We start from the raw sequence: 24,322 nt of genomic DNA on the forward strand, positions 1-24,322 counted from the left end.
TTTTTATTCCAAGAGTGACAGTGTGAGCTTAATCCTGTACTCTGATGATGATGATTACATTTCCTGGAAAGAATCCAGTTTTATTCATGCAAAATTTATTATTTATTTATTTGTTTAATTATTTACTTATTTTAATTAGTCATAATGATTAAGCAGCCTCTGGAGATTAGTTTATAAGCTGAGTTCACATCTTCTCACAGAGTGTGCCCTGTACATCATGTTTAAATGATATGATCACTTACTGAGTCTAGATTTTCTTTACCCATTTATTTTTCTGCTCATAGACCTGCGATTTACCATTCTTCAACCCACTTTGGTAGTTACACCATGTTTTGCCGGTATGAATAGAGTGAAGGTAAAATTCACTGGACTTAAATGTGAGGGTCTTGCAAGGTGAGTGTTCTGTCACGGTAGAACATAGACCAGCCTGTCTCTACTGAGTTTTACAACAAAATGTTTTTCTCAGGATTTGAGTGAAGGCAGAGTACATGCATGTCCTCACAGAAGAAAAGGAAAACCTATTTTTCTGATCCATATTGGTCTTTTACTTGTAGCACAAAGTACTAGATGATGACACAAAACAGTACTGGATGTCCCTCCATTCCCTCCCTCCTCATGGTTATGGTACAACTGCACTTTGTCTCTTTATCTTTAATGCAGATACAAGATGTATTTTGTATTCTAAACTTGATTGCTGACATGAAAAGCAAACAAGCAAATAAAACAAACAAACAAACAAAAAGAGACATTTAAAACAAATTACAAATGTATACATAGCAAAGTGAGAAATTTGAGGAAATGGTCTTCTCTATGGTAAAGAAAAGAAGACAATGAATAGGCTTTGCAAATAAAGAAACTGTGCAGTGGCATGACGCCTTTGGTTTATTTATAGCCTAAATCTTGAATATTTACTGTCAGATCCATTTAGGATGAATCTCTCATAATCTGCTTCTTGTGGAGGAACATATTTTTTTTTCTCTGATCTATTATAATATTACCATCAACAAGTCTTTCCCCCCTTTTGAGCACAGAAACGAGTGGCATTTCACACCTCATCTGCAGGAACAATGGGTTTTGGCATCTTCTATGCCCAAGAGGATAGTGTGAAGCATGCCCAAGAGAATTCCAGATTTGTAGCTACAAGGAGTGTGATCTTTGTTTTCTGTCACCTTTGCTGACCAAAGAGACAAGAATACTTTGTATTGCCTTCAGTAGGTTTAGGATCAGGTTCTAATTCCTTTATCTATAAATTCATTATTTCATACCTAATATATAAACTACACAAACTCAGCATAACCTTTTTATCTATCTATATTAAGTATACAATGCTTACAGTGTTCCTTTTGCTGTTATGACATACTGGTGTGGGAGCATCTCAGATTTAAATATTTCAATAAATCTAAATATAAATTTAACATATTTTTCTTTATATTGTTATTTGAATTGTAAATTTTAATAGAATATAAACACAGTAACATATCTGAAGATGAAAACTAAACATTATAATCCAGAATAGGGGATAGAGCTGGAGAAAGGAAGCTGGAAGGTTTAACTTCAATCACTGTTATATAATAGACATAAACCACAAAATAATTCTTTCTGTGGCTGAAAAGAATGTGGAACGCAGTTTAATTTCACATACAAGACAGCCTTTTTGATAAATGATCATAGATGAAAAAGTAAGGAAAGTGGCTTGCCATATCTTAAGACGAAGTTCACTATGATTAGTAAAGACAGTCAACCATACTAGGATGAGGTAAACTAATTATATTGAATACTAAAATTCCTGTGTATCATCATTTAATAATCAAACTATGTAAGCATGTGACCTTTTCTTCATTTTTAGTATTTTATGGAGTATTACAAGGTAGGGAGTTCTTCAAAACTCATCATCTTCATGTACAAGAATCAAAACAACTCTGTCAGCTTACCATGGATTTATCTATTTATTTATTTATTTTGTGATGTGTGGATAAATACATCTACAGAAGATAAACACTTGAGATAATTTATCCAAATTAACCTCAAATCAAAACAGGAAATAGGTTTGTTTTGCTCAGACCAATAGAAAGGATCCATATTGGCACGTCATTTAACATGATGGGTAGTCCTGGCTTAGCAAAAACAAAGATAAAGCTCAGGTATATAAGCAATGCTGTTTGAATAAAATTCACTTGTGTCCAGTGATATCAGCACATCTTTTGTATTTTTAAGAGAGTAATAGAGGAAAAATAGTAAATCGGAAAAGCAAGAGGAAGCTGCTTTTTCATTTATGACACCAGTCTCTGTTCATATTGCATTCAGTGCATGAATTGGTTAGGTCAAAGACTGTCAGTTTAAATTTTATGCAAACTGGAAAACTGATTTAAAAGAAAAATTACTTTAAAATCTGACAAGCAGACAGAAGGTAACCTAATGCATCACTGGACATCATCACAAATTGTGACTCAAGATTGCACGAAGAAGTAAACTGTGTATTGTTTTCCTTGGTGCTGTGGTATAATGTAGGCAATATACAAACGTAGCTCAGTAGTACTGGAACAAGCAGGTCTTCTTTTTTTTTTTTTCCAGTACAGATGATGCAAATTCTCAAAATGGCTTTTAAGAAGCAATTACATATATATATACATATGTAAGCCATATATACATATATATATATATGTATTACTATAAGAGTGTCAACTCATCTCTTGGTGGTAGTGCATTTTCTTTACAAATGCTTAGGTTAAATGGAAGTTGTTGACCTTTATTCATCCACATTTTTTCTAATCAGGTGAAAGACTGACCAACCTCCCCTCCTGCTGCTCAAACAACAAAAACAAAAACAGGAAAGCTTCCAAATAAATACCTGGCAGCCAGGGAAAATGAAACCCTGTGGGAAAATCTTGTTTGTCATCATGTGCCACTGTTCTGCCCACTCTGATGGGTAATCATTTTGCGCAGTTTCTCCAGATATCTTTTGCCCTGTGGGAGAGATGACAGTGCTTTTCATCCTGTCTCCAAACTAGGAAAAATTGTGGTCAAATATTCACAACTGCCAACTTCAAAGCAATTTTTCCATGGCAACCATACCTCAAAAGCCTGGATTTGCAGAACTTGCCAATTAGCAACTCCAAAGGGGGCCATTAGCTCCTTCAAAAACATAGCAGACACTGTTTTCAATGACCGTTGTTTTTTTCAGCCTTACAATAAACACTAAGCTAACACTATTCATACAAGTGTAAGACTGACTACTTAGAAAGAAGTTGATGATGCATGAAAAGAATAACACGTATTGTACTCTACTTTTTAATAAAGAATAATTATTCTCGGTAAGCTATTTTATTGTTGTTTAATTAAAGCAAGGCGTATTTTCTCATTATCACCAGTGGTAAATCACGCATAACAGCAACAGAATTTGCTGTTAGTAGGAATTTCAGCTAGATTGCGGAAATGAACAGGTATCATAAAGTAAAGAGGATAAGCATAAATATGAACCAGTAAAAGGAACTGTCTAGCTGTCAAAATGTTCTGAGAAAATGGGAGAAAATAAACATGTTAGAAACAGGAAATGCAGAAATCAAGTACACTGGGTCCTTTGCTTGCAAGATCACTTTATCTTCTTTGAAGTATGTGGAAGGCTATTACATTTTTAGCCATGAAGTCTAGATCTGTATTTAGTTAAGATTTGTCTGTACTTACGAGGAAAAGAATAAACAACCAAAGCCATTTATAATAATTAAAAGAAAAAAAAAAAAAAAAAAAGCAATACAAAACAACAAACTATATTTGCTGTTCTCAAGTAATTATTTCTTTATGAACATAAATGATGTGCCATGTCCTTTAGAGGTCACAATATGTCAGCAACAGAGTAAGAAATACATGAACTTTACCCATTTATTTAAATAGGATGTCATTTGTGAAGAGCAATTATTCCCATTACCATTTACACTGCAATGCTTCTAACTAATTTATCACCTACAGTCCTATCATAAAACCCTCGTTAGCCAGCTCATCTTGTGTTTCTGGCTGTGTTCGTGCCACTTTGACATCTGGTGCAGTTGAGAGGAAGGTCTGTGTAAATTTTGACCACTTACCCAACTTATGGGCCTCTCCAAGAAGCTGAGATGATGTTTACATAAAATCAGATAATATCAGAAGAAATGAGGCTTACCATGTTTTATATGAAACCTGTCTCACTGTCTGAATGCTGATGTGTAAAACGCTGTTTTTAGAAACATAAAGAGTAGGAAGTGTACTGGATTCAAGTGGCAGGTGTTGTCTCAGTCATATCAGGCCATGAGACTGAGCATGGGACTTCTGGCTGTTGGCTGAATTTCACTCCCTGAAGGCCTGACATGGCATAGTTTCACAGGGCATCGCAGGCTGCAATGGCTTGGCAGTGCTGTTGTGCTGCTGCTTCACCGTGAACCTGAATAAAGCAGCTCAGATTTTTTGTCGGAAAAATGAGAGATGCAGGCCATGGCAAAAGGCTGTACTGTGAAGGCAAACTGAGCAAATGCCATATGCAAGTACAAGTCTTGACAGATCAGGAGAATAATGGCAGCAAAATAAAATCATATCTTAGCAATTTAAAACCAGATTCTGACAGGCAGATATTGTCCTATCCAGTAACAGGCTTAGTGAACTGGTAGCTGTATCTGGCAGGAACTGTTCTAATCAGATTGGTGTTGTTAATACATCTATTTGAATTATTTCAGTCCCTTAAAATGTAAGTAATTCTGAAGTGCTCTCTAAGGATGAAAATCAAATAAGTAATACCTCTTACTTGCATCTCTATGAAAGCCGGGAAATTTGGGTTTACAAGAGTCTCCAAGATATTGTTATATCTACAGGTACAATTTAGCATCCACTAAACAAAGCTGATTTTATGATATTAAAATCAGCTGCATGGTCTACAGGAAGGTTTAGTCATGAAATATCAGTCAGTGCTTTAAAACACTTTGAAAGGAAGCTGGTAACATTTCAGAGATGCACATTTTCTTGCACACTCCTCATGGGTATTTCACTGTTAGATGTCTCACTTCATAAGGAAAATTCATATTACTGCTAGTTCAGACCACATTTTTTTGAATACATTTTCTGTAAGCAAAGCCTGTAGATATGCCCTTTCTCTGATATTTGGTCCTGGAGTCAACAGAGTAGGGAAAGGATGGATAACAGTATGTATACCGTCTCTGGGCTGCCTGGTCTAGCGGCTGGCAACTCTGCCCATTGCAGTGGGTTTGAAAGTAGACGATCTTTGAGATCCTTTTCAACCCACGTCATTCTATAAGTCTATGGGATTAGAAGCCTTAAATCCAGGAAAAAATATATATTTTAAGGGGAAACACTTATGTGTTGCACATACAGAATATATTTCCTTGTTAATTGTGTGATTTTTGCTTATCTGCATTTTTTGATAGTATCCTAGAGGGGCCCTTGACATGCAAAAGTTGGAGGAAGACTGTCTTAAGGGAAAAGAAATATTGCCTCTCAAAGGCTGTGTACACATGCATAATTATGTACTGATGGATAGCTAACATCTTTTTTTTTTTTTTTTTTTTCTTTTTTTCCTGTTACTACTGAAAAAGAAAGGTATTTAAATACTATTCTGGTGCTTTTCCCCGCTTTACATGGCTTTTATCCTCCCAGTTACAACTTTATATAACAGCAGAAGAACATATTAAATGTTGTGTTTTTTAAAGTGAGTAATGTGTTTATGTCACTTATTCTGTCTGTACTATATATCACTTATTCAATACAGTGAAGGTAAAAATGTGAAAAATGCATGCAGTGTCAGTAATAATAAAGTCATTTTGGGTAAAGTTCATCAGACATCCTAAACAAACACTTGGGTGGTACACCAGTAGAACATTTCCCAAACTACTTACAGCATTAGTGTAAAACATAAACTGCATATTCTTTCTGTCATTAATCCTTAACAAAGTTTCTGCTTTTTCTAATATCATTACCTTTTAAAATACAGTCTTTTGCAAAGGCAAGCAGATGATACAAACCTAAGATTTGTTATCCTTCACCATATGAGTACCACACATTATCCCAGCACTTGCAATTTCACACACTTTAATCACATACCCAAAAGCAAATATGCCATCTTCACTATGTCATAGCTCATTATAAACTGCTTTCTGGCAACCAAATACCTTGCCACTATCAGTTGAAAATGTGTCTGTTGAATATCACCAGAAAATTCTATATTAAATCTATTATTTGCAACTGTGAAAAATATAGGCTCTCACTTATATGAATTAATGTATTATTTCCATTGTTATTATCCACTGGAGTTGTAAAGAAATGTCCAAATGCATTTGTAATAAATGTTTTCACTTTTTTCTGTGAATTTATAAATACATCCAAACAACAGCACCACTGCTACATACATGAGAGTAAAGAAAATGGTTACTAAATCTTGCTTAATAAAAATGTCACAAAGGATTCTGCAAAAATTGAGAACTTTGTGCTATACTTCACAACACATATGGTAGTTATAGCAGTACTGCATGATTACTACAGAAAGTTTGAAAACAGAGAATTTAAAAACACTTGGATGAAATGTATTAAACTACATATTTACTTTTAGACTTCATGTAGTTATGTCCTTTGTTTAGACATTGTCTTCATATCATGAACACTCATGAAAAATCATGACTACTGTTGAAGTTTTCTGCAAGAAGGCTTTGTGAGTCTTCTGGTCAAAACCTGCCTTATGGTGACAAAGGCCATGACACATGCATGTTACAGTGTCAGGAATTGGGATGTGAATTGGACCGGTTAAACAGTGAAGCATAACTGACTAGTGAAAACAATTGCACAGTCAGAAAATTTTGGAAAGATGCTGGAAACATGGAAAACGAGTCTGCTTTTGGTTAGTTTTTCCCCCCCCTAATCTCTCCCCCCACCTACCTCTCCACACCCCTCTCCCCCCCCCTCACCTCCCACTCCCCCAGGAGGAAAAAGAAAGAAAAAAAAGTAAAAAAAAAAAAAGTAAAAAAAGACAAGGAACTATTTAGTCATCTGGCATATTATTGTTCTGCTTGCTTGATTTGCCATTACAGGCTGAAAAATTCATCAGCCATCCTACAGAGTTATCACATCACTTTTAACTTTGATTGTGACCATTTTACTTCAGCTTGCAGAGTTGATGGCCTCCTTTCACATTTTACTTGATTATTTTTTTCAGAATCAGTTTCTCTCACTAACTGGAACAAGGCAATGCAAAATGACAGTTTAAATGGCATGGGGGGTTTTTTGTTTTTGTTTTTGTTCTTGGTTTTTGGTTGTTTTTGTTTTTTTTTTTTGTTGGTTTAGATTTATCATTTGTCTAAAATCGTAAAAGACTGACAATTTTAATACATGAACATATACATATTCTTTTATTTTACAAAAATCTTAGCTGCCCAATTATCCCAAAAACCCCGCTGTCCTTTTCTTTCATGCCTGTAGGTTTTCCTGACCACTGAAGATTTGCTGTGGATCTGCTGACTGTGAGCAGACTGGACACTGTTCAGAAGGTCCTACATGATCTCCCTCTGTACACACTCATATATATTAAGACTTAGGGATCAAATATGTGATGAGAAGATGAGAGTGTGGAACTACAGAAGATCCAGAGCACTCCATAATTCTTTTTATGAATTGAAAACAGTATTTACATATATTCACTTATCTCTTCCTAGCATGGGATTGAATTTTGACAGCTTCAGGAAATACTTTTAAGAATCATAGTAACATAGTCTCATGCAGGTTGGAAGGGACCTTAGTGATCATCTAGTCCAACCCCCCGGGATTCGAGCCTCCTGTGTAGCAGAGCGGCACTTTTACCACTTGCGCCACAGGGGAAATTCGAACCCAGGGCCTCCGGTGTTGCAACGCGGCATTCCTACCACTGCGCCACCGGGGCAATGGAGAGTAATGGAAGTAGCTTTTGAAAACACAAAGCTTGCTTTCAAGGAATGGACTCATCCTCTCATTTTAAACCTCTAAAGAAACTAGGTCATGATTCATCATGTGTTTGTTTTAACTTGTTTGATTTTCTAAAGCTTAGCAGACTAAAATGTTCTAATTTCAAAATGAAGAAACAACTAGAAGACATTGCTTCAAACATGTGGCATCTGTTCCCAGAGGAACAATACTTTAATTAAGAAAAGCATATCAGGATCATGCCCATTGACATGCTTTGCTACAGTCTCTGTTATCGGGAGGGTTCAGCCAATGCATAGTTATGCTGCCCAGTATTACTTTGCAGAAAAAAAAAATAATAATAAAACCAAAAATATAAAAACAGAAGAAGAGAGACAAGAGAGACTGCTACTCAGTAGTTTCCTGATAAGTCACAGTGATAAGACAAACATATGGAATGATTTTCTACATCCCCTTGATTAAGAGCACAACCTCAGATGAGGACATACTGCTGCTTAAAAATCCAAGGTGAAAATAAAAATGGAGTGAGGAGGGAAAGAAAAGGAAAAACAATGATGAAAAAAATAATAATAAATTGCATAAGGTGTTTTAGGAGCCAGCTCAATTACTCTCTATTCTATGTACTGTACTCTTCTCACTGCTGTGATGGAAGATCACCTTGTCCTTATTTTCCCCTCTCACTATCAGGATTTTCTAGTGAAACTCTGCTAGGTTGGAACACATTTTTTCTTTGTTTATTTTTTCTGTTGGAAATATCTTGCACCTGCAGGCAGATGTTGTCACAAGTACAAGGCAGTTCTTTTCCTAGCATGTACTGAACCTGAAGGATGTGTAATGAAAAGTGTTAGTATTCTGCTCTTGACAGCGCATCCCATAGAGTAACCTTCAAAGGTGCAAATATTTAATGACTGGTATTACATAGCTCCCCTGGGATCATGCTACTGCAAGTACTGAGATTGCAGCAGAACTCATGAACATGTTTTAGCTCAAACTGCAGCCTTGCAGGATCTTTACTTGGGACACCATGTTAGTCATTGTGCAAACGTTATGAGTTGTTCCACACCTCAGTATTGCTGTGGTACTTGCTATTTTCTTTTTATAATCAGAAATTCTGCAGCACCAAAAATACTAAGGCTCACTGAGAATCATGCTCTTCATCCTTTGGACTTTGTATTTTTTTTTCACAGAGCTGACAGGGAGAAATCTTTCAGGGATCAAAGCCTGACCTGGTCTGTCATAAGTATTCTCATAATTTATTGAGGATGCTGAGGCTGCATCTTGTGAATTGTATTGGGCTAATTCCTGTAAGGGTCTCTGGAAAACCTGTCCACCATGTATTATGACCTACAGGTTGTTACAGTTTCTAAGCAGTCTTGTCCTAAAAGCATCCAGGTTTTGCCTTACCAAGTATACTTACTCTTTCCTAGATGTTCCTTTGATCAGGTAGATCAGGAAGATGATTTTGGTGATGTTACCTACTACTTCTATAAAATCAACTTTTTATTGCAATCATCATTCTAGAGAGAGAGGCTTATTCACTCTGTATATCTTGAAGTTTCTATTTTTAGGATAGAATACAAATGCTTTTCATTTGGAAAGCAAGTTTATTAAACATAATTCATTTATTAATGAAACTAAAGTTATTTCGGCAGTGGTTTGCTGAATTGAAACAGATAAAATCAACAGTTTTAATACAGCTGATAGTATAAGATTTGCCAATTCAAGGTAAATTAATGCCTAAGGACAAATCCGTAACTCAATTTTCAAATTTTTGCTTCTCATCTTATACATTAATTGCATGTTTTGAAGGGAAATGTGTGTTCTGGGAGATATGTACAAAAAACTGACCTCCCCTGTAGGTTACATTGCCAGCAATAGTATCGTCAGTAGCAGACTCCATTGTGCATGGATAAATCTTTTTGCTACTGCTTCAGACATGGCAGTAAATTTTGAGACATTTAAGGACTGCTCCAAAAGTAATGTCTCTTATTTATTATGCTGTTAATTGGTGTCATTTTTTTCTGCATGAAAGAATTCAGTTACACACTGATGGTACTTTGTACACACTTCCATGTCAGACGCCATTTTGTCAGACTGCTCCTCTGCTGCCATCTGTCACATGGCAGAAAAATGTAATGGAGTAATGGGAAGAAGATTCAATCTATACTGCCATATCACCAACATCCGCCACTGACACTGTGGGCCAACATAATAACATAGAAGGCAGTACTTCTGGAGCAGCCCTAGTATGTCAGAAATGCTCAGCCACACAGAATAAATTATCATAAGATGCTGTCTTTGAGGAAGAGAAAAAGAGTGTACTACTATACAAGTAGAGCTTTTCATTTAGATGTATGCAATTAAAGACCCAGAGTAAAAAGCAAGAGGCAAAACCTGAGCAGAGGAAAATTGTTCTGGGAAACCCCAGGGTAAAGAATTTGGCTATGGAAGAGAGTCAGTAAAGCTGCATTTCTAATTTGTGCAGATGAAGGAAAGGCGTTGATCTGGGTCTCACTGGGGGTTGTGGGGGAAGTCATAGAAGGAATATTTCCAAATGCAGAATTAGGAGTTTCAGCACAGCCTATGTTTTGAAGAAGAACAAAGGAGTCACAAGAAGATTTACACAAAAGACAGAATGTCCGTAGGGAAATCTCAGTGAAGAAAAGCCATGGCACCTGGTAGTGAAGCTTATTCTGCATATTGAATGAGGTCATGAAAAAGCAATTTTGCCAGTGATCAAAGCGTCTCTGGAGAACTTGAGCAAAAAGCATCAAAATGCTGTACCAGAACTACAGACCAGACCCTGAAATATTAAGAATATACTTTACTATTCCACAGTAGAGGTCAAGAGCTCTGTAGGCAGACCTAAAGCATACAGTAATATCTCACCAGGAGCACTGTTTGTAGAAGTGATGCACAGAAACTTCCAACTACATGCAAATTTATAAATAGAAGATATGATTATTTTAAGAGCCTACTGTCCTGTTCATTGGCACACAATCACTCGGAAATAAAGCACCAACCGAAACAAAATAATTCATTATCTCCTTTTTCCTAAATAGGACAGATTGAATGCTTTTTTTGTCATTAAACAGGTATGGGTATGCAGAAAGGCATATTTATATGTCTTTATGTTTGTGCATTTATGCAAAGCACATGGAGTTCATGTATATATATATTTATATAATTACATATGTATGTATCTGCATATATTTTTGTACAATATAATATATGAATTCATGAATGTATGCAGTGTGAGCACACATTTCTTGAAAACATGATGAAAAAGTCTGCTGAACTGGTTACATAAAGTCAAGTCTTTCTTGTCTCAAGTAGACCTGTTTCATCTGAGCTTTGCAGTGTAGGCGTACATAGCCAGTGTTTCAGGGCAGTGGAAATATGCCATATATAAAGAGAAAAATCAATGCATGCAGGGGAACAGCAGGACAACAGAAGCTATAATACAAAGCCATACTGCAGAACTGAATTTTTAGGAATATGTTTTATTATTCTTTCAAATTTCTAGACTATGCAATTAAACTGCCCAATTTTTTAAAAAATATTGATTAATAGTCAGCACATCTCAGAAACAGTGAGAGATTGACTTTTTCATTTTATTTATTTATTTATTTGTTCATTTATTTATCTCACTTATCACTTAAGAAGACCACAGGTATCCTGTTTGCTCATGCACTTTCCAACTTCTGTGATGTTGCATGGGATTTACACTTGGGTGGAACATACCTATGATTCCAAGTGATTTTTCTGCATGCTAACTGTAAAAAGGAAGCTCTCTTTATCACATCAGTTAGAAATAAATAAAGAATCACTAAGTAACTGTTCATTTTGAATCTTATTTTTATAGATATTTAGTTGAAATGTAATATATATATATTAAATATATATATTAATATATATATATTATATATATATAGTGTGTGTGTGTGTGTGACTAATGAAAACAGTCACTAGTGCCCTGTTGCATAAATCAGTGGGGGACTTCCCAGAGCCGGATTTGTCAGAACATCTGACAAAGGCACAGTTCAGAGATATTAAATGGAGAGTCTTGGTGAAGCTGCCCTGGTGTAATATAGTTCATTTGCCCAAGGGAAATATATTCCAGAATGTTCCTTCTTTGCTTCTGAGTTTATATGGCTGCCTAAAATTCCTTATAGTCCTCTTGAAGAACTTTGCACTTATTAGAAATTTTGGTTATAGATATTAAATGTAACAGCCAATCATAAAGCTCCAGTTATACCCAGCACTGCTGTCTTTCAGAATGGACTTAACAGAGGCACTAAGCAATTGGCTGCTTTCTCAGGTATTTAGCAAAGGACTTCTTCAGCAGTGTTCTGAATGTGCAGTCAAAACAATGTTTTGTTTTGCTCTTTTTGGTTAGAAAACAGGAAGTCTCCTAGGTAGCCAGGACCAGAAAGAAGAGAACAGGATAAAAAGCGAATAAAGTCATACACACAAGGGAGGAAGGTTAAATGCTGGCACAGCATCTGAGCAGCACATTGCAATTTTGAGCAGATTTGCTTTCACTGAATTAACAGTTACTTCTTTCCAGAGACTTCAGCATAGCTGAAGAGCATAGCTCCATAGCTGTAGTCACTTTAGGTATCACTCTACTCTCATCACTCTCAGCTTGTACATCTTAGTCATTCCAGATCAAATAGTTGACACCACACTGCATGTGGACTCATTAACAAGTCATATGTGCACAATGCCAGCCAGCTGACAGCATTCTGGGAGAAACAGATTTCAGTGGTATTGAATATAACATTTGGAGTGTCAAACGAGGCTGTTATCCCTCTTACCAGGAGACAGTTATATACAACCATATCCCATACAGATGTCAGTGGTGGAAGTGTTCTTTTTTAACTGTGCTTCATATTTTCAGATTTGGGTGTCACATGCAGTTTTCAAACAATCCTAGAGACATATAGCATGTGTGCATCATGTAAGTGCTCTTACATGGATCCCTGAAGATGTTTTATTTATGAATTGCTTAGGCTTATACAGATTTAGAAACTGAAAAAGAAAGAAAGAAAGAATGAATAAATAAATACATACATACATAAAACGAGGGCTGCTCCAAAAGTAATGCATTATATTATATATTATATATTATATATTATATATTATATATTATATATTATATATTATATTATATTTTATATATATATATATATAATATTGGCTTGTGACACCAGAGGCAGATTTTGGTGATATCGCTGCAGAGGTTGAACCTTCCCACCAATATTCCATTACATTTTGTTTGTGTGTAACAGATGGCAGCAGAGGGGCAGTCTGACAAAATGATGTCTTATGTGGAAGCATGGATGAAGAAAAGGTGTGTCACTGAATTCCTTCATGCAGAAAAAAAAATGGCACCCAATGACATTCACAGACACTGTGTGAATGTTTATGAAGACCAAACAGTAGATGTGAGCACAGTGATGTGGTGGATGATGCATTTCAGCCATGGTGGTGGAGATGAGAATGATAAGCCATGTTCCAGATGACCATTCAGATTTTTATGAGTATGGACTGAAGACTCTTGTTCATCAGCAGTGAAAATGCATAGCTGATCCTGGTGACTATGTTGAAAAAGAGTATTTTGTAGCTGAGAATTTGTTATTATGCTCTTTGTATTTGCTACAGTTTCCATGGAAATAAATAGGAGGCATTACTTTTGGAGCAACCTATGTATAAGCCATATTTTTTGTATTGGATGTCAGTTTTAATTGGGAAAATGTTCTATCCAAAATACTTCAAAACTAACCCGTTTACTTTTTACAATAGAAACTGATAGAAACTAAATTTTTAGTAGTTTGGGTTTTCTTTAGGATCTTAGATCACATTATGATGAGAAATACAAAAAAAAAACCAAAAAAAAACCCCTCAAATTTCACTTCAATGAGAATCAAATTGGAGGAACATGGGCTTAGAAATTTGAACAATGATAAGTTATGGCAAACTCTGTGGGAATACAAGAAAAGCTGTTCAGAGCAGCAGCTGTGGAGCAAGATAAACAGCATGAGAACCAAGGACACCTCTGCAAGAAGAAGAAGAGTCTCACAGCTCTGATTGGATATGTGCCTGCATGGACAGTTGAAAAGTGTTTTGTAGAATGCTTTGTTGACATGTAAGATGTTTGGGAAAGTTGTAAGGGCGGATGGGAAAGTTAGAAAATAACAACTTGTGAAGGTATATAAGGGATGTGAGAACTTGTAATAAACGATTTGGATCGTTCACATCTGAGTCCGTGCCGAGTCGCTGCAAAACTCCAGAGACAAAACCATGTCACCATGGCATCTCCAGTACTTAGTGTTCTCTATGATCGAGAGCATATGTACCACAACAAACTGCAAGATATGAAAGAGAGGAAGGAGAGATCAAGAATAAAGTCCTGATGCAGTCCAGGAAAGTTATGGTATTAACTATTTCCTGAGGAATTAAGTATAAGAGAACTTATTGAAGTCATAGTTGCATATTCCAGTGTGAAGATGAGAAAAGTTGCCTTTGTTTGCAAATAATTTTCTCCATGTTCCCTCTTATATTTGCTATAGATTAATAAATAAATAAATAATCAAGCACATTATTTCATCCTCTGTTTTCATAAGGAAAAGACCAGATTGGAAAGTTTTTTTGTTTATAACCACAAAAACACTCTACAAAACACAGAGTAGAATCAAAAGGGAAGATAAAGGACAGGAGTTGATGCCAAATAGCCTGACCATAGAAATACTTTGACGGTAGTGAGGTTGAGAAACTTCATGTAGAAGAATAAACTGAAACAAAATATTCCAGATCCAAAATGAGGAAATTAAATGGCCTTCAGAATTGCCTGCATTTTGTTTATGTCCAAGTCTCTTCCATACTATTTGGCCATCTCTTCTCTTGCCCACATCCAGCATCTAGATCCACAGAATTAAGCATAATCCTATGGCTAGTGTAGCCCTGTGATATGGTGATGTTCGCTTGCCAGTATGATTATGGAACAGTTAAGAAAAAGGAGTTTTATGCGCGCTATGTGCTCTGGATTTATATAAAACTATAAAGAATATTAAAATTTAACTATACAATTTTAATTTTAGAATAGAACTTCTTTTATGTATGTATATATTCCATCCTGCAGGTATACCACTTTAAAATCCAGATTTTAAAAGCCATATTAAACTTCTCTGTAGTTGAATGTCCAGTACCACTACCATAGCAGCACAACAACATAGTGTTTTAACAGTGAATGGTTTTAACAGTGAAATGCTCATGAGTTTGCAAGTGTGCTTTTGTTAGCTCTGTTGATCATTTTTATGTCAGATAATTCACCTCAACAGTCATGGCTACTGAAGGCAAAAAGAAAGTGGGATCCCTGTGCAGCAAAGGTTACTTTTCTATAGCTACTAGTTTCTGCGGAGGCAAGACAAATAGCGACCCTAATGATGACACCTGGTGTCTTATTAAACAACTACAATGAAAATAAACTTCAAGCCTTTTTAATATGAGTAGAAATGGGTTGAATTTGTCCAGTTAAAATTAAAAACATAACTTACTTGTTTATTTGTAACATAACTTACCTATTTATTCATGTGTCTTACCTCTTAGAATCATAGAGTTCTAGAATCATTAAGGTTGGAAAAGACCTCTAAGATCATCTGGTCTCTCCACCTAACACTAGTATTGTCTACTAATTCATAATTCTTGAACACCCCTAGAGACACTGTTTCAACAGCCTCCCTGGGCAGCCTGACCACCCTTCCTGAGAAGAATTTTTTTCTAAATATTCAATCAGAACCTCCCATTGCAAAACTTCAGATCATTCCCTCTAGTCCTAAATCTAGTTATCTGGAAGAAGAGGCGAACCCCCACCTCACTACAGCCTCCTTTCAGGCAGTTATAGAGAACAGTAATGTCTCCCCTGAGCCTCCTCTTCTCCAGACTGAACAATCTCAGCTCCCTCAGCTGCTCCTCATAAGGGCTGTGCTCCAGATACCTCACCATCTTTGTTGTCTTTCTCTGGATACACACAGTGGGGGCCTAAAACTGAATACAGTATTCAAGGTGTGGCCTCACCAGGGCTGAGTACAGAGGGACAATCGCTTCCCTGCTCCTGCTGGCTGCACCATTTCTGGTACAAGCCAGGACGTTGATGGCATTCTTGGCCAACTGAACTGCTGACTAACAGTTAATTGAGCATCAACGGATATCTCCAGGTCCTTTTCCTCTGTGCAGTCTTCCAGTCTGCCCCAAGCCTGTAGTGTTGTCTGGCGCCATTGACCAAAGTGCAAGACTTGGCACTTGGATTTGTTGAACTTCATCCTATTGGCCTCAGTCCAGCTATCCAACCTGTCCAGGACCCTAAGCATTTTCCTACCTTCAGGCAGATCAACACTTCCTCCCACCCTGGTGTTATCTGCAAACAGTGAGAGTGCACTAAATCCCCTGAACCAGATCATCAACAAAGATATCAAACAGGGCCAGCCCAGTACTGACTGCTGGGGAACACCATTTTGGCCAATTGCTGGCTGGATTTCTCATCACCACCCTCTGGGCCTGGCCCTCCATCCATTTCTTAACCCAGCAGAGAGTGTACTTATTATAGTAATATATTTTGTTTATAGTTATAAATAATTGCATAAAGTCAGGACGTTCTTTGATTTATGACAGGACACAATAGCTTAACAGAGATCATCTAGTATAAGATCATGGAAAAAACAATTTATTGCTTAACACCTGACAGTCACATTTGTATTGGTGGAGGTAAACAGTTCAGAAGCAAAATGCAATCTGAAGTTTTATTTGTTGTTTCACTTTAGCTTTTGTGAGACTAGCACATAAGGCTTATCATTCTTCTTGCAAATCTGCTCTCTGCAAGTGGGTCTGCTTTTTTAACAACCCATCCATTATAAATAACAAATTTCCTTACCAGTCTATTTTTACAGGGGATAGAAATAAAAAGACGGATATATCCAAACACAGAATCGGTGTTCATTTCCCAAATGCAAAATTGTCTTTGGCAGATGGAAATGAAAAGGAATATTTTAAAGGAAGATGATTCAGCATGTTAGTGCAGTAGACTTGCCCTCAACAGCTGTGAGTGACAGCGCCCTCTGTGTCAGTAAATGTTTGCTCAGGACTTAACAGAACCCAAGCCCAGCCAGCATGCTTTATTCTGCTTGTTCCTGTACAGTAGTTGTGATTGTTAAACTGTTCTAATATCTGAACAAAACATTACTAGGATTTACTTATCTTTAACCCAAAATTGTCTTCTGTACTTTTAATTTGTTCTCCTTTTTTTCATAGTTTTTTTAAAATAAACAGTCATATTAGAACCATTGAAGAAGGAAATCTTAAAAAAAATTACATCATTAGGGCTGTTCAGGTATTCATGAAGTACTGAAATATGGATAATGACTTGAACATGTCAGGAAAATGATCATCCATCCCCAATTAATATTGATGTATTGCATTTGTGAAGGCTTTTAATGATCACATTACTAGGAAATTATTGCTTCTCATATAATTTGTTCTTATAATCATGTATTTATCATAGATACAAAAGACAAGTTCCCCAAGAGGACTATGAAAGCCCATATTCTGCTGATGCTTAATTGGTAGAGAAGACGGTCTTTACACTTATGTGGAAACAGCCATCTTTTATCAACACAACAGTCTCTTTTTAATTACAGTATATATATGCTACACATACCATATGTTTTATGGACATGAGACATAACAAGATTTCTGAAAAATAGCTGTATGTCACAGAATAGATAACCAGTTAGGCAAAAATCAACCTAAGCAACTTTCAGAAATTATTATTAAAAGGGAAAGTGATAAAATAAGAATATTAATGGTTTTTTCTCTGCATACATTGGGTACAAATTTTATCTGAGATACTGAATCACAAATACTTCTGTAGCTCATGGCTACAGGTATTGGATCTCAAGATAATGCTACAGGTATCTGAAAGCCGTGTTCAATGGAAAGATAGATTTCAGACCACTGACTTATAGGCTCAGACATAAATGAGGCCTCCATGGCTAATCACTAAGTCTTAGTCTACAACATGAGTTTATTTGTACAACTGAACTGCCATAAAGAAGTTAAAACAGCTGTTGTATCTTCCATCTTGTTCTTTCTTTAATTTACTAATGCTATACATGGCCACTGGGTATACTTTTTATTATGGTTAAAAGTCCTGGAGCCTTGAAATTATAGTTTGCTGTCTATGTAATTTAGAATGATATCTACTAGACCTTGTTCCTTTACAATAGAAAAATATGTTGGACTTAGGTCTTCTAAATATGAAATTCACTGGTTCTGTTTCTGTAATTCTAGGGCAGTTATGACTGTTAACTTCAGAGGGTATTTTGCTCATAGGGACTACCATGCCATATAGGACTGTAAAACAATATATTTAAATTGCGAAGGAATTATTACAGCTAAACTTTTTATATTTATGTGAAAAATGAAAAAAAAAAATACTGTTTAAATGCTGTTCAGACTTCTCTAGCAATATTGGTGTTTGCTCTAATAACTAAGACTTTTCATGAACAGAATGTAGTTTTCTATTAACCTTCCTAGATCCAAAATTTCAGTTTCCATGATTCACTTCAGTTATTTTGTACAGAGAAGGCAGGAAGCAAATGCCTTCAATGTAAATGTGAGAAGTGGATTAAGGCTGCTGTTTGTTGAGATATACACATACGAGGGAGATGGAGAGAAACTTGACAGGTCTCAGCAACATCTTGGAATATCTCTCTTTGGCATGTCACAGGGAGTTAGTATCACAGCCATTCTGTCTTGAAGAGCCAGGAGAAAATGCCTGCTCTCACTGTCCTGCCTGGGGTTACTGACAGGTGACCATAGTAAGCTCTTGCCAGAAATTGGCCCCATCAGTGACAACTAGTCTCCAGTTCTGCTTTATTAGTTATGTATGACAAGCCAAATGATAGTTTCTTCTCCCTACCCCTGACATTATTGTCCAGGCTGTGGTGTATAATGAGACTATATGCACCTCATTCTGCAAGGTCTCCTATGAAATCACCAACTCTCCCTCAACCCTCATAAAGATTATTTGGAAGACTGACTGCATCTTTTTTGCCTTGGGTTCTGTGTTTTTATTATACAATGCTGAACTGTCCTTTTTTTCTTTTTTTTTTTTTTAATATAGTTCTTTATTATAAAAAATACTTTTTTATTATTATGTTTTTCCTTGGGGATGTTGGTTTTTTTGTTGTTGTTGTTGTTGTTTGTGTGTACCTCTAATTGTGTGTCTAGATTCCCCCAGGGAACTCACGTGGGCTCTCTTATACAACATGTGTCTAGCTGTGTAAACAAAGATTACAGGTCTGTGTTGTATTGTACTTCTACCTGGAATAAATTACTTATCATATTCTACAAACACACTGAGTAATTGCCAATTGCTATCATTTTTTTTTTTTTCTCCCAGAAAGTTGTCACTTATATTTTTTCATAAGAATAAAATATATCTCTGCTGACAGAAATTGCAAAATTCCTATATCAAATAATCAAATTGGCTGATTGTCTCATAAACCAGAATGAAAATACTTGAAGCTCATCAGAAACTTAACCTAAGTGATTGCAATTAACATTCTAATGATATGTGCAGTATGCTTGCAGGAAGCATGAAGATTTAAGATGGCTAGAACGTTTTGTCTTCCAAGCGGAAATGTGAAAAATTTCCTAAGTATAAAAAAGTATGTTTTAAGTATGTTTTTTTTAATAAAATCAATGACAGAACAGATCTATTTTCTTCTTCTTCTTTTTTCTTTTTACTTTTTTTTTTAATTAATCTATTTCACTTTTCAAAAGAATTTATATATATTTTAAAATTGACACAGTACTGAAAACATATCTCCTAAAAATGACTAAAACTGAAACATTTCACCCCCCAGGTAATTTTTAAAGAAATGAATACAGCAAAGAAAAAAAAAAAAAAAAAAAAAAAAAAAAAAAAAAAAAGCATCACCAAACAAACAGATTTTTTTTTTTCCTTCACTGGAAAGATTTGAATACAGAGGTTTTGAAGCCAAGACTATCAGTCTCAACCTTATCATGTTCTTACCCCTCTAGTTACAGCATATCCAATGTCAGCTTCTCTCAACCTTTCCTGCTGACAAAATAATTCAGCACAAATAGTTAAACTCTCAGGTGAGGATATCGGCTACAGGGTTAAGGAGTTGTGTTAATCTGTTTGCTCATGGGTTCAATTAATACATAAATACATTGCATATTCCCAGTAGGCAATGTTGCAGACATCCTAATTCTGGTAGTTTACTGAGGACAAGAGATATTGTGTCAAATTCCTTCTCTGAATAAGGTATCTCTGTCTTTTGTCTCTTTGTCTTTTGTCTGCTTTTCTGGAGACTTGCTTTCATTACAGAGTCTAAGATGAATCTGTTGCTTGTTGGAGGTGGAAAATAAATTGAATATGTATTGGTCTAGAAAGCAAATTTAAGGATGACTTTAATCAGGAACAATGTCTGTGAAGATGAGACAGGAAGAATGCAATCTTTCCCCTTGAAAAGGCAAAATCAGATGAATGGCACAAACAAATGAGACCCTTTTCCTTCTTGTTTGTTATTATCCCATTTTCATGGGATTTGTAGATACAGATTACTTTGGAATAATCACACTGGAACTGTGAAGTTGTTTTGTTTTTGTTTTTTTTTGTGTGTGTGAGTGTGAGGTCCTATTAGGGGCAGCTAAATTTTGTCTAAGACAGGACTACCACAGGTGCTATTTGAAGCTATGTAAGTTCAAAGAATTCTATCTGAATATTGCTTGGATATAGAACATTTAAACTGATAATTCACAAGACTCAAATGTTATATAAAACTTTGCAGTTATGATATAGACAATTATTTTATTAACTGCAATAAATTATGCAACTGTGAAGAATAATTCCTGTAGAAGTGTAATACCTACCACTTAAATATAAGGCTTCAGAGTAAGAGAGGTGAAAGATCATTTAGACAGACCATCTGATGTTAACAGTTTCTGAATTCATTTCTGCTGTACCACAGGAGACTTCATTCATCACACAGAAAAGTGGAGGTTGTATGAACATAGGTGTAGGAGGCAGTCCTGCCTTGGTCTCCGTAGTAAACCTGTTTACCTGGAAGAACTGCTGTTTATGGAGAAGGCTGTGGCAGATAGAAGTGACCTTGTACGCGTACCTAATATGCACTTGTGAGTGTATGTTTGAAGCAGAACCATAAAAAAGCAGCAGGGTTAAGCAACATTCTGGTTTTCAGTGATATCTGTATTTAAGACTTATGAATAGTACCACAGTTACCCTGTCCTTCCTTCAGAGAAGACTGTAATACATGGTCCAAGTTTGTGTGACAAGTCTTATAAAAACTGTGTTTCTTTCTTCTTCTTCCTTTATTTTTTCTTCCTTTTTCCTTCTTTTTCTCTTATTTCCTTTTCCTCCTTATTTATTTATTTATTTATTATACAGGAAAGGCAAAAAAAAAAAAAACAACCTATGGCAATTCTGACAAGTTGCATGGCAGTTTCAGTTAGATATGATGTAAGGCAGTCAAGTTATAAACCCTGAAGAATGGGGTTTATAATGGAAACAGCTGACCCTGAACTTCAATGTCATGTGCACATGTGCTATAATAGCTGCTACTTGACACTCACTTTCCATCTCTCAATTCAATCAACAGATAAATAAATATGCAGCTTATTTATTAGCTTATATCTTAGGTTGCCCATGCGTGGGCATTCAATTTCTCCTCTTCATCTGGCTGTTGCATATCCTTCTAAGAATCGCTGATCAGGGAGATTTAAGCTTTAGTTTGCTTCTTGTGAACTCAAAATGGTTGCTTTGCAGATTAGCAGTTAGAACACAAAGTTTTTTGGGTTTGGAAGATTTTTATATGTTTGGGTAGTACTAAGAAATTCGTTTTCCAGACCTTATTCAATACTTTTTCAATAAGAAGTTGTTGTATAAAGAACTAACAAGATCATATTATTCTATGTCACAATGGAATTTTGGCCTGTTTCAGAGCCAAGATGCTCCAGAGTGAAACAGCAGTCTCCCAGAAGTGCTTGCCTAGCTGGAATAACATGAAGGGTAAACAAACAAACAAGCAAACAAACAGAAACCTCTGGATAGACATCTAATAATTAGAGACTTCTTTCTATCAGCTTTCCCACAAGGAAACGTTAAGAACCATATGACTGTTTTGTCCTTTTCACTACCAAAATACAAGCAGTTTCCCAGCTGCTCTGTTCCTTCTCCTTTGATCTGCAGTGTCTTAGGCAGGGAAGGTGAAGGGCAAAAGTACTTCATGGAATTGCTTCTACAGCTTGCAAAGAAGTAAAAATAGGTAGTTCTCAGTTTGAAAGAACAAAACTAAATTTTCCATTAGGAACACAGATAAAGCAGGTGGAGCTACAAAACTGATGGTCTCTTTGGATGGGTGTACAGTAGGCAGAAATGGATGGCTAAAAAATTAATGCAGAGACTGAGCAGATAGGATTGATCTAGATTAGGAAACAACTGATTTACAAGGAGAAGACAGACAGGTGAAGACCTGAGCCTTCGAACACTTTCCCTTCTCTTATATCAGAGTATCTTTCATCCGCAGATCAATAATAATTTCACAGAGCACAAAGCCTGAAAAGGAAAACTATGTATGCATCACCTCTGCACATCAATAGAATATGCAGAATTTGTCAAAGTAAAGTCAGTAGTAAATTCCAAATGGATATAAAGAAAATCCATCAGGCTGGAGCCATGGCAGGGGAAAAAAACAAAATTCTTTTGCAGAACAATCTTTGATTTAAGAACAATATATTTGGAAGTGTTGAGATTTTAAGCATACATTAGGTGAAAAGAATAATAGGTTTGTTGTATTAGGCGTGCACGAACACTCAGGATGTAACGCGATAGGCCCTCCCCTGCTTGGTCATGCATATGTAGAAGAGGTCATCCATATGTAGAAAAGGTATAGATGAAACAGGATACCTATATAAGGGACCCTCACATTCCAATAAATGCCATTTTACCGCTCACCATATTGGTGTAATGAACAGCTGTAACTTGGTCGGGGCCATCAAGACACATTCACGGAGGGACTTAACTTCCCAGGTTACCAGATCTAGGTAACATAAGTTGACCCAAATTACTGCTTTATCCTCACAGAAAAGCCATTAGCAGATCCCAGTGAAACCTAGAAATTCACCCAGAAAACTGAAATTCAAGAGGTCTCAGGAGCTTTTTCCAAAATACATGACTTATCTATATGTCTATCACACTGAAAAGACGTATCTTTTTTAGACAGGTAAAGGAGAAATACTGAAAAGCTGTCCCTAAGCAAAAAACTTGGATGTTTTCTTTCCTGTGCAACAAAACTTTTGGGAAAGAGCACGAAAAAATAGCTCTAAAATATTTTTACATTCAATGGATGTATCTGGGCTAGAAACATTAGCTATTTGCTGGATGTAGAAATGGCAAGCATGCTAAAACTCTACAGAATTCAAGCTGCTTAAGAATCCCACTGTTTTCAGACTTCTGAAAGGGTCACAGCAACTCATACCTACAGATGCTGTAGACTGGTGTGGTGTCACTGGCTTCAGTTAAGCCATGCCATTAGAAGATCTGTAGGATCCCATAATGATGGGAGCTTGCTGGGCTTATATTGCATTTGATGATTGAGGAACCAAAGCACATTCTAACAAACCACAGTGATTTTTTCCTTAGTTTTATATTTTTAAGAATGGTGCTTGGGAGAGGAATTTGTATGAAGTACTGATGTACTGGTACTAGAGATAATAAAAGTACTGAAGGTTTCAAAAGGGAAGAATTCAAGCTTGTACTGAGCCTCTCTTTTGAAGCAGAACACAGAAGTAAAGGCTTAAGACTGTCTTTTAGAATCTGAAAGAGTACTTTATATGCTTTTAACCAGGAAGGTGAGGATAATTTCTGAATAATACCTGAGAGCACTTCTAAGGGCACCTCACATTTGGTGAGTTGACCTTTTCTTAATTGCAATTAAAAGACTTCTGTCATCTCCACATACTTATATAAAAATGCTGAAGAGGTTTTAGGATCTATAGTTTTAAATGAGTATGTATTCTCTTCATTTCTGTGGTTCTATTTTTCACATGAAGTCAATACTTGACCCAAATGACAATGTATGGAAAACAAAAATGAACCAAACAGAAACAAGAAAGGTAACAAATACAAACACAAAAGCTATATCCCCCACCATGAACAGTCTAACTTCCAACATTCATCTCCAGTGCCCCCTTTAAGAAAGAAACAGCCATTAAATGCTCCTTCCTGTAAAGTAGAGGAATTAATAGCTGTTACATTTAAATACTGCTTACATTGTTTAAAAGGCAGACTTTT

The sequence above is a fragment of the Coturnix japonica genome, chromosome 1, assembly GCF_001577835.2.
Source record: "Coturnix japonica isolate 7356 chromosome 1, Coturnix japonica 2.1, whole genome shotgun sequence".
NCBI lineage: Eukaryota > Metazoa > Chordata > Aves > Galliformes > Phasianidae > Coturnix > Coturnix japonica.